Consider the following 12,246-nt stretch of genomic DNA (forward strand, 5'->3'; position numbering starts at 1 on the left):
AAGAAAAAAAATATATTTAATGTAATAAGATTTCATCCTGAAGTACTTGCTTGCTTTTTTTTTTTTTTTTTTTCCTCTTCAGACTTTGAGTGAGACACTTTACAAGCTAAAGCAGGCAGAGAAAGAGGTTCTGCTCTTTCCCTTACATGTCATTAGGCTTTTATTATAGACCTAAGAGTCCTGGAACAGCAGCTCAGCTCTTAACTTCTCCAAAACACTTTGAAAGCTAAGGATGGAAAGCAGTGGTCCATATATGTATATCATTATGAACATTTCTTTAAAGATAAAGAATAATAGATAACTTTGTTCCTAAGAGTTTTAAGATCTTAAAATACCAATAATATTTTTTAGGAGTAGAAGCTTTAAAGATCAAAAATTCCATCTCACTTTTATTTTGTTTTTTTTTTTTCTTCCAGCTCAACCTCATCTAGATCTTTTGCTAAAGGTCTTTTAATCTTAGCTCCCAAAGTCCTAGTTTTGTGTGACTATTCCACACATGTATATACAAGACAGAAAGCAAAAAGGTCTAAAAACAGTTAATGAAAATTTGTAGAGACCCAAGAAATTTTGGAAAAAAAGAAAAAAAAAATCTCAATAATTGAAAATCATAAGGGAACCTACAGGAAAAAAAAAAAAAAAACATACAAGACTAAAATTGTTGGAAAGTGATAAAACAAGCGGATAAATATATCACCAATAGGCTGCAAGAGCATCAGGTTTTGAGTGTAAAAATTTTGTACTCATGCTTCTCTTTGCAATTAAAATCACTTTTAGAAATGGTGATAACAGGATATGAAAATAAATGATAATAATAATAATAATAAGCATTACAGCTTTAACTTTCCTTCTTTCATTCAAAAATAAACAAAATTTCACTATTTACCATGAAATTTAACGAAAGTATACAGCTTTGGTATTACTCCTTGAAAAAGCAAAATCAGGTAATTTGTGATTTAAAACAACAAGGGCTATCTTTGCGCAGTCACCTTAAAAAACTACAAAGACTAAATAGAAATACTTGTGAACTTAAGGATTTTTTTTCTGGGAACTTGTGATTCTCCGTAGAAACAAGTAGATGGCAGTGTTGTTACACCATTCAAAGCGTTCATATCTTTATTTTTGGTATTGTCAGAAACCATCATTTCAATCCAACATTACAAAGTCAAAGAGTAATTACCATTAATGCTCCCCCTCTCTTGAGCAATGCCATCAGGGTATATCCTGCAAATGAATTGAAACTGTTAATTATAATTATATTAGACACCCATATTGTATGTTTCAGCATTGCTTGTATCGTCTTTAGCTCTTTGTTTATCATTACACAGGAGGTATTAATGTAAAAGGATGAAGACCACAGTGACTTCTTTGTAGTATGAAAATTATTCATCCTATTTCATTAACAACCCAGCCCAATAATGTGAAAATATTTGTAACTTGTTCATTTTTTATACACATTTTACATATATATCACAAAAAATGCGGCTGTTCATTTTTTCCTTTTTTAATACTGTTTGCAATCTAATTAATATGTTTACATTCATTTATGAAGCAAAAACATTCCATATTCATTTTGCCTTGAAACATACATCTTCATTTTCAGTGCATCCTCCAGGGAATTATTTCAAGTAGAGCTATAATGAGTGTACAGCAAAAATGCTGTCTCTGAAGAAACTTTGGAAAAACATGTACTTTTTTAGCACTTCATACTCTCTTCTCAACACCAATTTTCCTAGCTCTGTTTTTCTCTTTGCAAAACCCTAGTTTATTCTTAGATTCCTGACCTTTCCAGAAATGAACTGTTATCTTTCCCTTAGCATTTTATTTAAGCAGTTGTCCACATTCTTCCTGATGTACCCCCCTGAAATTTTTCAGCTATGCTCACTACTGAATGCTGTACTGACTCTGCAGCTGTGTTTCCTTACTCAAACTTCTGCTGACTCTTCTCAGAACTTGTCTGAACCTCATATTGGGAAATTATTGCTTTAATTTCACAAGAGTACATTCATTTTTGTTACTTTATGTCACCTTGATTGAAGGACTGTAGAGTCACCCTCTAAAGCATGGATGTAATTGTGCTGGTATAAAAGGTCTTTTGTTGAACATGACCAAACGTCTTCCAGCTATAACACTGTGAGTAAGCTGATACTACTTGCAGCAGATTCTTTGGCCCTAGGCCACCACCTCTATCAGTTGTACCTTTGTCTCATGAGTCAGTTGAGGAGCTTATGCAATTGCTAAATGTTTCATTCAAAATAAACCAAATCTACAATGAACTGCTAACCAATTTTAACTGATCAGACAGCTAAGAATGCAATTTCTCTCTAATCAGACCATGATCACAAACTGGTAAAGTTCAGTACAAAATACAAGTGACAGTACTCATTGTTTGCCTAATGGTAAAGAGCATTGTCTCTTTACAAGAAGCCTTTTACCATCCTGACTCATACCGCTAAGTAGTTGCCCACTCTTACCATTTCAGAATGTCATCTGAGAAGCATACTGGTATTTCTCCTTGAAAGGTAATCTCTGGGTAAAATTACTTAAGAAAAAATAGAGGCTACTTCATTTCTTTCCAGTCCAGCTTTCCAGCCTTCCTCAAACTCTGACCTACTGCCATGATTACAAACATGTGGCTTGTAATCTGGTAGTGTAAGGAGCTGCAAGGCAAGCTCAGGTCCTCAAGGCTCCCAGTGGCCATGTTGCACAACATAGAACCTGGAAGCTTTCATTGGAGGCAGCATTCCTTGGCTTCCTTGGGATACCAGTACTGCAGGAGCTTGCAATGGGGAGTGCCACGGAAGCAGAAAACCAACTGTTAATCAGTTTTTTACTGAGAAACCTTACCGGATACAACTGGGAAATTACAAAAATTTGACATGTTTTGGTGGAACATTTGAAATGTTGTTGAATGTGTGTTTCCCAGTGGAAGGTTTCTAGACAGCTGTCATAAATTTAGGCCAAGACTGATAAACAAACACACTGAAGATACCATAACCATTCTCTTACTGTCTTTAGATTAATGCCTCAGAAAGTCATTCGCAATAAAATCCTTTGAGTGTATTCACTTTATCTGAGCTCAGAGACAATTATGTTGACATTTTACCACTCTTCACATAGAAAAGGTTCTCCAGAAGTACAGATAAAGGTTCTGCATGAATACATGATGAATTTTGCCTAGATAATCAGTAACATCCAGGCAGATAATATCTATTCTTCACCTTAGCAATTACTCATAAGCAATTATTAGATCAATGTTCACAATTACTTCATATTCAGTCAGCTCCCACGACCTCCCTACATCTCAGAGGAATATACACGTAGATCTTCATGCATGAAACTCTTGAGAAAGCAAATTAAGGAACAGAAATGACAGTGGTATACCTGTGTCTGATCATTATTAATATGGCATTTTAAAAGCAGTTATCACAGCCTCAGAGTTATCCAAGGTTCCCTCCAGAAAAAGTGAAAACTTCTCAATTGACTCAACCTAGTATTCCCAAGGTAGGAACATCTCAAAGTGATCAGAAAAACTGTAATCTAAGAATTCATATTTCTGTTCACTGACTGTAAACATTCTGAATGAGTAGGTCAAACCTGAACATCTAACTCTGGGGGGATGTAAAGCTGGTAAAGCATGCCACAGTCTGTAGTCCATATGTCAACAGTTATGGCACCTCTCTCATACAAAAGCATTTCATTCTATCTTTTAGAAGAATCTACTGGCTATAACTGAACCATCATGTATAGTGTTGGTATTGATCTATTTGCTCTGAACAGAACCTCTGTATAAAAAGTTGGTAACATAGCATGCCACGAATATATTCTTTCATAAATCCATTCTGCTCTTACTCCTGTCGAAAGCCGGGTTTCATTTCAAGGGTTTTTATTCTCTTATTCAAAGCTGTCCAGGAAAGAATGACCTGAAGCTTTTGCATTTAATTGAAGTGACCATCTTTTACTTGACAGTGGAGGACTCAAACTAGTAAAAAAATTGAAAATAATAAATTTTCAATAAACACTGAACACATCATAGGAAAAAATATCACATCTATACTGTGTTTTAATGGCTAGATCAGGAGGTTATAAGAGCTCCTAGTCAGTTTCACAGGTCCACCTATTTTTCCTCAGCTGACTTTCTGCAGTATCACAAATCTGCATTTGAAAGATTAAAAAAAAAAAAAAAGCAGATATAAGCAGACATAATTAATTTCAGAACATGAGAACTAATTGATTTTTACATTTTTTTCCAGTAAATTCATATAATGAAAAATATACATTCAAAATGTTTTTTATTTTCACACACAGAATTCAAAAATAATCTCGATCTCTCTAATAGTATAGTACCAGACAGACTATAATTAATGATATTTGTTCTAAAATCTCATGATTTGTTCTGACAATAGTGTACATGAGTTTGGGCAGGGAGAGGGAATACAGCATGGTGTAGTATAGTGTAGTGTAGTGTAGTGTAGTGTAGTGTAGTGTAGTATAGTGTAGTGTAATATAATGAAGATAGTATCATTTTTGTTTCAAGAAAAAGGGGTGGGAAAAACATAATTAATGGATAATCTTCACTCTAAGGACTCAAAGCACAGAAAACTATATCCAAGCACACTGCAAATGATATGATAGACATCTGATTAGAGTGGATGTGCATTTAGGTCAAAAGATTTCTTTCAAGTAATCCAACAAATGAAGAATTCCTCTTAAAGACCTAGGGTAAGTATATGAAATGCCATCAAAGCATACTGAAACTGCAATGCTGAATTCATTGTGATTATCATATATTTTTCATATATGCTTTTCTTTACTATATTGTGCTTTTTCAGGCATTTCATCTATCATATTTTGATTGGAAAATGTTTTGGTTTTTATTTTTAATTTATCAATTTTTTTTTTATTATTAAGCAATGCACATTTGAAGTACAAAATAATAAAGTAGGAAAGAAAATATTTTCTTTATTCAAAATTTCACTGTCCTGTCATTTTCCTTTAAACATATATATACTTTTTACAAGGGTAGATATTGATAGGACAAGGCGGAATGGTTTTAAGCTCAAGGAGGGAAGCTTTAGGTTGGATATGAGGGGGATGTTCTTCACAGAGAGAGTGGTGAGGTGCTGGAACAGGCTGCCCAGAGAGGCTGTGGATGCCCCATCCCTGGAAGTGCTCAAGACCATTTTGGATGGGGATGGGGCAACCTGGTCTAGTACCAAGTATGGAGGCTGGTGGCCCTGCCTGTGGCGGGGGGGTTGGAACTTGGTGATCCTTGGGGTCCCTTCCAACCCAAGCCATTCTATGATTCTGTAATTCTATGACTCTAAGGTTTTCTTGTGGATCTAGTCTTCCATATCTGAGATGAATTAAATAAGTGTCTTACACATCAACAAGAGAGCCAAAAAGAAATTAGCTCTTGAAAGACATTTCAAATCTCATGTGAGATGTGCTGATATTAGACAGTTCAAGAGTACATGTGTATATACGCATTTCTTTTTCAGGCTATGCCACAGATTTTTAAACTCCTCTTAAAGTTGATCCCAACAGAACTGTGAACAACAACAAGGATGAACAACAAGGATGAATATGATAGACACATTTGAAAAAAACTGCTGTTTCCTCGTGTTTCAAAGCTTCTCTTTTTCCTCTGGAGTCTCCCATTCTTAGTTTTTAAATTGCCTATGGCTGCTACAGTTGATCAGTCTTTTTAGTCCAGATTGGCTACTGCTGCAAGACCTTTCCAGACACCCTCTTTTCTACTGCCTGGTGCATTTGTATTAAACTATACAGTTAGGTATATCGTAGTAAACAATATAACAAAACAACAACACAGAGTAACTGAGGATGAAGTTAGGAGAAAAGATTGTTTTAATACTCTTACATTTTAAACATACAAGGGTTTTATCTTTTATTTAATCGCTCCCTGAATTTCCAGAGCCTTTCTCCCTTCATCTGAGCAGCTGAGCAATTTAATTTAGTAGTAAAAAACAAACAAACAACAACAACAAAATACAGCTAGGTGCTTCTTTGCTTTCATGATTGTATTTTTCTATGCAAAATGAAATCTGAACACTGAAGATCTGTGGGATGATGTAGGGTAGAATGTAGATTAAAAGCTGCCTTTATTTTTTCATTCTTCTACTTCAAATGCAAAGTAGCTCCCAGTTGTGTTTGTCAAGAAAAAGAAAACGTAACAATGACAAGGTGGCACTATTGTCTAATTATCAGAGAGCTAATTAAGAGAGAAGAAAAAAAAATAGTAGTCATGGAACAAAAAGTAATTCATTCCCATATAATAAAGAAGGAAGAAAAAAAAATTCAAATCACAGAATTATAAGGGTTGGAAGAGACCTCTGGAGATTGATAGTCTAGTCCAAGATTCTCTTCAAGCAGATTCCCAAAAGTAGGTGCAGAGTACTTTGCATGTTAGCATCTAGGAAATAGTCCTCTATCAGGAATAAAAATTAGAGTGAAAGATTTCTTAAAAACTTATGTTATATTACTGATAGCAACTGATTTCAGGATTTGAATCTCGGGGATTTATCAACTTTGCCATGATGAAAAAGTGGTTAGGTCTGAGTCCAAATAGGTCTAACAGACAAAACAACTCAGCATTCCATTACGAAAGGATAAAGCCATGCCCATCCAAACAACCACCTATAGGCAGAATCAGGCAATCATCATACATACAACAACAAATCCTCAATGTATGTCAGATTTGTTTTGGAGTCTGTCCGGACACAGGTTCTTACCAGCTAAATGAAAGCAGCTAATGATAGACTGATGAAGCCCAGCTGCCTACCCATCAAACTTAACTGCCCACTAAAATTAGCTATGTTATCCTGACAAGCTCTGAGCCTTCAACCTTTCAGGAAGAAGGGCTGAAGCCTCTTCACCTATAAGGAGCCTGTTAGTTTGAAACTAGAACAAATAATCTCTTTATGTAGGCATAATGCATAAAGTAAACTTACTCTACAGAGCAACAGCCGCATTAAAAAAAACAAGGTTACTTATTAACCAGTATTGTTGCAAAAGCTGCATCAGTCACAGTGTTTTCTTGGATGAAATATAGTAGAAAGGAAAAGAAAATTTCCTGCAAGAACTCGTGTGTTGTAGTACTGGCACCACAGATGTATAGGAAAAGGATGTTTTTCATGCACATAACAGTTTTACTGCCGTACAACAATTTTACAACCATACAAGGAAGAGTATCGCTTACTTCATAACTTCCAGTAGCACTGAGCCGCCTCTCCCAGGAGCAAGCAGCAGCAGGAAGTGACTTTGCTTGCTGTTGTACACAGGCCTCAAAAAAAAAAATAAAAATAAAAAAAAAATCATACAAATGTCTATCAAGACCCATCTGTCTTGAAAATTCCTTCAGCAACAAATTGCCAGAAATGAGCAAGGCATACAAATGGAATATATCACAAGATTACCTTATTCTTTCTGCTGTCAGTGACCGTCATAAACTGAATCCTGGACTGGCTGGAATTTTAGACTTGTTCAAAATGTCCATCCTTATGTTAGTATGACAGGTCAGGCCCGAAGAAAACAGGATACTTCAAGACTACTATTATTTCCAATACCTTGAGAGACGTGCCTACTATTGTGTTAACAGTGTACTTATCATTTGTTCTAGTTAGACACATACTCAAGTGTTCCACTTCTAAAGGAATTACACATGGAAATACAGAATCCCAAATAATTATTCCTTGAAATGGAGAAAGATCGTATCAAGTAAAAGTATTTAGAACAGTCCCACGAATGCACGAACATCCACACAGAAACAGAAAGAACACTGTATGCAAGTTTGTCAGGACGTGTTGAACCTACAGTAGGATGAAGGTGACAGCTTCCTGGGTTGCACCACTACTAATAATGAGCCATGGTATCACTATGAGCGGAAGTTAAAACAGCAGCCCATGGATTGGCAACATGTGAGATCCCATTCAAGATAAAGTTCAAGACACTTTACCCTCAGTGGGTAAAGTAATGTGCACTGTCTTTTGGGATAGGAAAGGAGTGATATTCTGGATTTTGGGAACCAAGACATACCATCAACTCTGGCCACTACACTGTGATGCTGACTAAGCTGTCAGCTCGAACGTTCAGTCAGGTCAGAGAAGAGGACAACCTTTTGCAACGTGTCAACAACACATAGCACATTGCCACTCTTGTCTGGACTGTCCTCCCATACTCACCATATAGTCCAGATTTGGCACCTTTTGACTTCCATCTGTTTGGGCTGATGAAAAATGGACTACATGGGCAATGTTTTCCTGACAGAAATGGACAGCAGCATAGCAGCTGTGAAACAGGAGGTAACCTCCACTGGTGCAGATTTTTATAAGCATTGTGTGCAGACTCTTGTCCATCATTGGTGAAAGTGGGTAGCTAATGTTAGTTACTATGGTAAAAAGTAGTGTTTTGTAGCTGAGAATTTACTCTTTCAAACAGTGTTACTGCGCTGCTCTTTATCTGTTTCAGTTTCCATGGAAATAAATATGAAGTATTACTATCATAGTGACCTACATATAACATCTAATTGAGCATTGTTTCTTATTTCTTATGAATGCTGCAATGTCCTTAGTTAACTTAATCAGGTTGTGAGAATTAAGAACTTGTAAATAAATGCAGAGGGTTCTAATCCTCATTTCTTAACTTCATTTAGATTCCAGCTGAAGAATTCTCCATTAGTCATGAAAAGTAATAGGCTTATAAATTCATTAATTTTGGGCAGACTTTTTTCTTCCCTAACAAGTTAATAAACACAATTTTCAGTTAGCTTCCTGTCTTTCTTTAGCAGATAGGAATATCTGGTTCCATTACATTTTGTCTCAATTTAATTCCTTTCTGTTACAAGTGGAAAATGCAATTAAATGCACTTCTGAAACCTTTCCCTGCAGTACTGTTTACCATATTGCCTACATTAAGCAATCTATGTAAGGTGATACATACTCTTCTCCATGCATATGCTAACCTTAAGAAACTTTAAAACAATATTTTTTGAGTCAAAAAATAAATACCTTCCACTGCTCCTAGAAAAAAATGACAACAACAACAACAAAGTAAGAAAACAAGAAAAGAAAGAAAAGTTGTTCTCTTTTATAGTGAGAAGATATTTATCCAGAGGTGATAATATTGGACAGAGATTCTTGACAGATATATAAGCAGAATATTGTCAAATGAGCCTAAATTTTTGTTTTTCTACTGCTCTCTCTCCCACACTCTCAAGAGGACTATGAATATCCAGAGGATTTTAGTTTTTCTTAGACAAACCTCGTGCACTTACATTTTTTCTAATCTTTGTATTCATTCTAAGCAACAAGAAAAAAACTGATAGCCATGGCATTGGATACACCCCAAATATATAATCTCCTCATGCAAACTGTGTGTAGGTAAGCAAGGTGGAATACATCTCTATCCCCATGTATCTATAGGCTTTTGCATTTTAAGTCAACATCTAAGCTCTTATTTTAAGTTAGTGGAAAAACTTGGATTTTTAATGGTTGATTCATCTGATCAGTTCCAGGATTTGTACTTTTGGATAAGGTACGTTATGAGTATTTGTTGAAGAGTTCACAGAATCAAAATCACAGAATCATGGAGTTGGAAGGGACTTTTGGAGATCACCTAGATCAACCAACCCCACTCCTAAAGCAGGTTTCTTCTTGAAGTATGTTACACAGGAAAGCGTCCAGGCTGGTTTTTAATATCTGCAATGAAGGAGAATGCACAACGTCTCTGAATGTCTTGTTCTAGTGTTCTGTAATACTCAAAGTAAATACTTTTTCCCTCACATTCATATAAACCTTTCTATGTTTCTGTATGTGGCCCTTGATCCTTGTCCTGTACCAGTAGGCACCACTGAAGAGCCCGGCCTCATTCAGTTGACTCCCATCCATTAGATATTTGTAAGCACTGATATGACCTCTCTTCAGTCTTCTCTTCTCCAGGCTGAACAGTCCCAGGTAGCTCAGCCTTTCCTCACACAGGAGATGCTACAGGCCCCTAGTCATCTTTGTGGCCCTCTATAGGACTCTCTCTAGAAGTTGTCTCTATTTCTTGAGCTGAGGAGCCCAGAAGTCCAGATGTAGCCTCCCCAGGGCAGAATAGAGGAGGAGGATCACCTCCCTCAACCTGTAAGCCACACACTTTTTTTAACTCACCCCAGGATAACATTAGCCTTCTTGGCCACAAGGGCACCGGTACCAACCTCTGGAGAACACTGCTAGTTACAAGCCTCCAGTTGAATTCTGTGCCACTGATCACAACTCTCTGAGCTCTACCAGTCAGCCAGTTCTCAATCCACTTCATTGTCCACTTGTCAATCCCACACTTCCTAAACTCACATACAAAGATGTTAGCTTCTTAAATTGCCACGTGATGCAATATCATAGTTTAGGTTCCAAAATCACTAGCTGATTTGGAAAATCTTGGCTTTCTAATTAAAAGTGGCACAAAACAAAGGCTTGATGTTCTACTGAGTTAGAAATCAGTAGCTGACATAATATTTCTAATAATGGAGCAAATTATAATGATCTCTGTCATAAAAGATAACCTAAATTTAATAGGGTTAGAAACCTCAATTCCTCAACAGTAAAGCATCTCAAATGGTCTAGTATATTGATGGTAACTTTCTAGAATAATTGTCATCAAATGCTTCTAAAAAAGGAAAAATCTAGGAAATGGACCACAAACTGGCAAGAGATTTATAAATGGGATATAAAACAACGACAACAACAAAACATGGGAATAAACAGTTTCCACAATGATGGCAGTTAGGAGCAGCTTTATCCCAAGCGTGATCTGCTATATTTACTGCCTAAAATAATCATAAATGATCTGGAAAAAAACTATAGTGTAGAAAGTTGTAGATGACAAAAAATCATTCCAAAATATGACTACAAAATTTGCAGTAAAATGTCCAAGAATATTTCACCATGTGGGGAAGTAAGTGGCAACATAATACCTGAAATACAATTTTAGTCAGTAGAAAGTGTTTCGTGTTGGAAAGTATAGCCATAAAAACATTTGTGCAATTACAAGCTCTAAATTTATAATTACTACTTAGACACAGAAAATGACATCTCAGTATATCACTCCTAAAAATATCAACCCAGTAATCAGGAGAAGTCAGGAAAAAATGACAGAACATAAAAAGCATAAAGAAATATTGAAGAAGGAACTGAAAATAAAGTATAAGTGTTTTTATCATGCAATTTTATAAATCTTTAAGTTCCCATCAGTGAATACTGCATTAAATTCTTGTTGCTTTCTTTCAGAAAGTTACAGAGAAACTAGGAAAGATACAGATAATGGATACAGTATATTGGCAGAGGTTAACAAGAGTAAGTGCTCTGTTCTAATAACTGCAAATAAAGTCAATACAGAAGTGATGATGCAGATACCAGTTATATCGCACATGACAGGGAAAATCTGACTAAGATACATCTACACGCTCAGTGTTCTTCCCAGTTAACTAGAAGAGTACCTACTGGTATAATCTAGCAGAAGTTAGCTCAAAGGAGAAACTTTTCTCAAGGGTACAAAATTAAGCTGTCGAATTCATTCTGTGAGATTGTGGTGAAAGACGCAAGAGCTTACCAAATGAGAATAACAAAATACAAAAAGAAATACAAAAATACACAAGGGTAGAGACATTCTGTATATTTTGTTTATTCGCACATCTTTTCCTACTACTGACCATTGCTGGGACAATATACTGGACTGACCAGACTCAGGTCCGTATTTGTGCAAGGTTTCTAATGTAAAAAATAGGCATAATACTAAATCACATCTAAAAAATTTAGAACTGACGTGACGTCTAACAATAGTTAATAGCAACAGGGAAAAGCCACAGAATTATTTAACAACTTGTACTTTCAGTCTTTTTCTCTGACTGCTGTTTGCTTTGTAGCTGAACATGGAATGAGGGAACAATTTAAAATGTATAATTGTTCATATTTTATATGGCAAATCTCCATTTTCAGAGACAAAATCTCACTGTTATGTAATTTATCTATATAACTACAAATCACTTTTCTGAAGATGTAAGGCACAGCCAAACATCCTCCAACATCATGATATTTATTTGTGAATTTAAATGAGTTAATTAAGTTGTAATTATCCAAAATCTTCAATTGGCTTTCAAGAAGAGAGTTAGTGGGCATTCTCTTTCCCTCACAATCCATCCACTCCATTAAAGTGTGGGAATACACATACCTGGTTCCCCAGACATTTATTATC

Source organism: Gallus gallus, chromosome 1, assembly GCF_016699485.2.
Source record: "Gallus gallus isolate bGalGal1 chromosome 1, bGalGal1.mat.broiler.GRCg7b, whole genome shotgun sequence".
NCBI classification, from domain to species: Eukaryota; Metazoa; Chordata; class Aves; order Galliformes; family Phasianidae; genus Gallus; species Gallus gallus.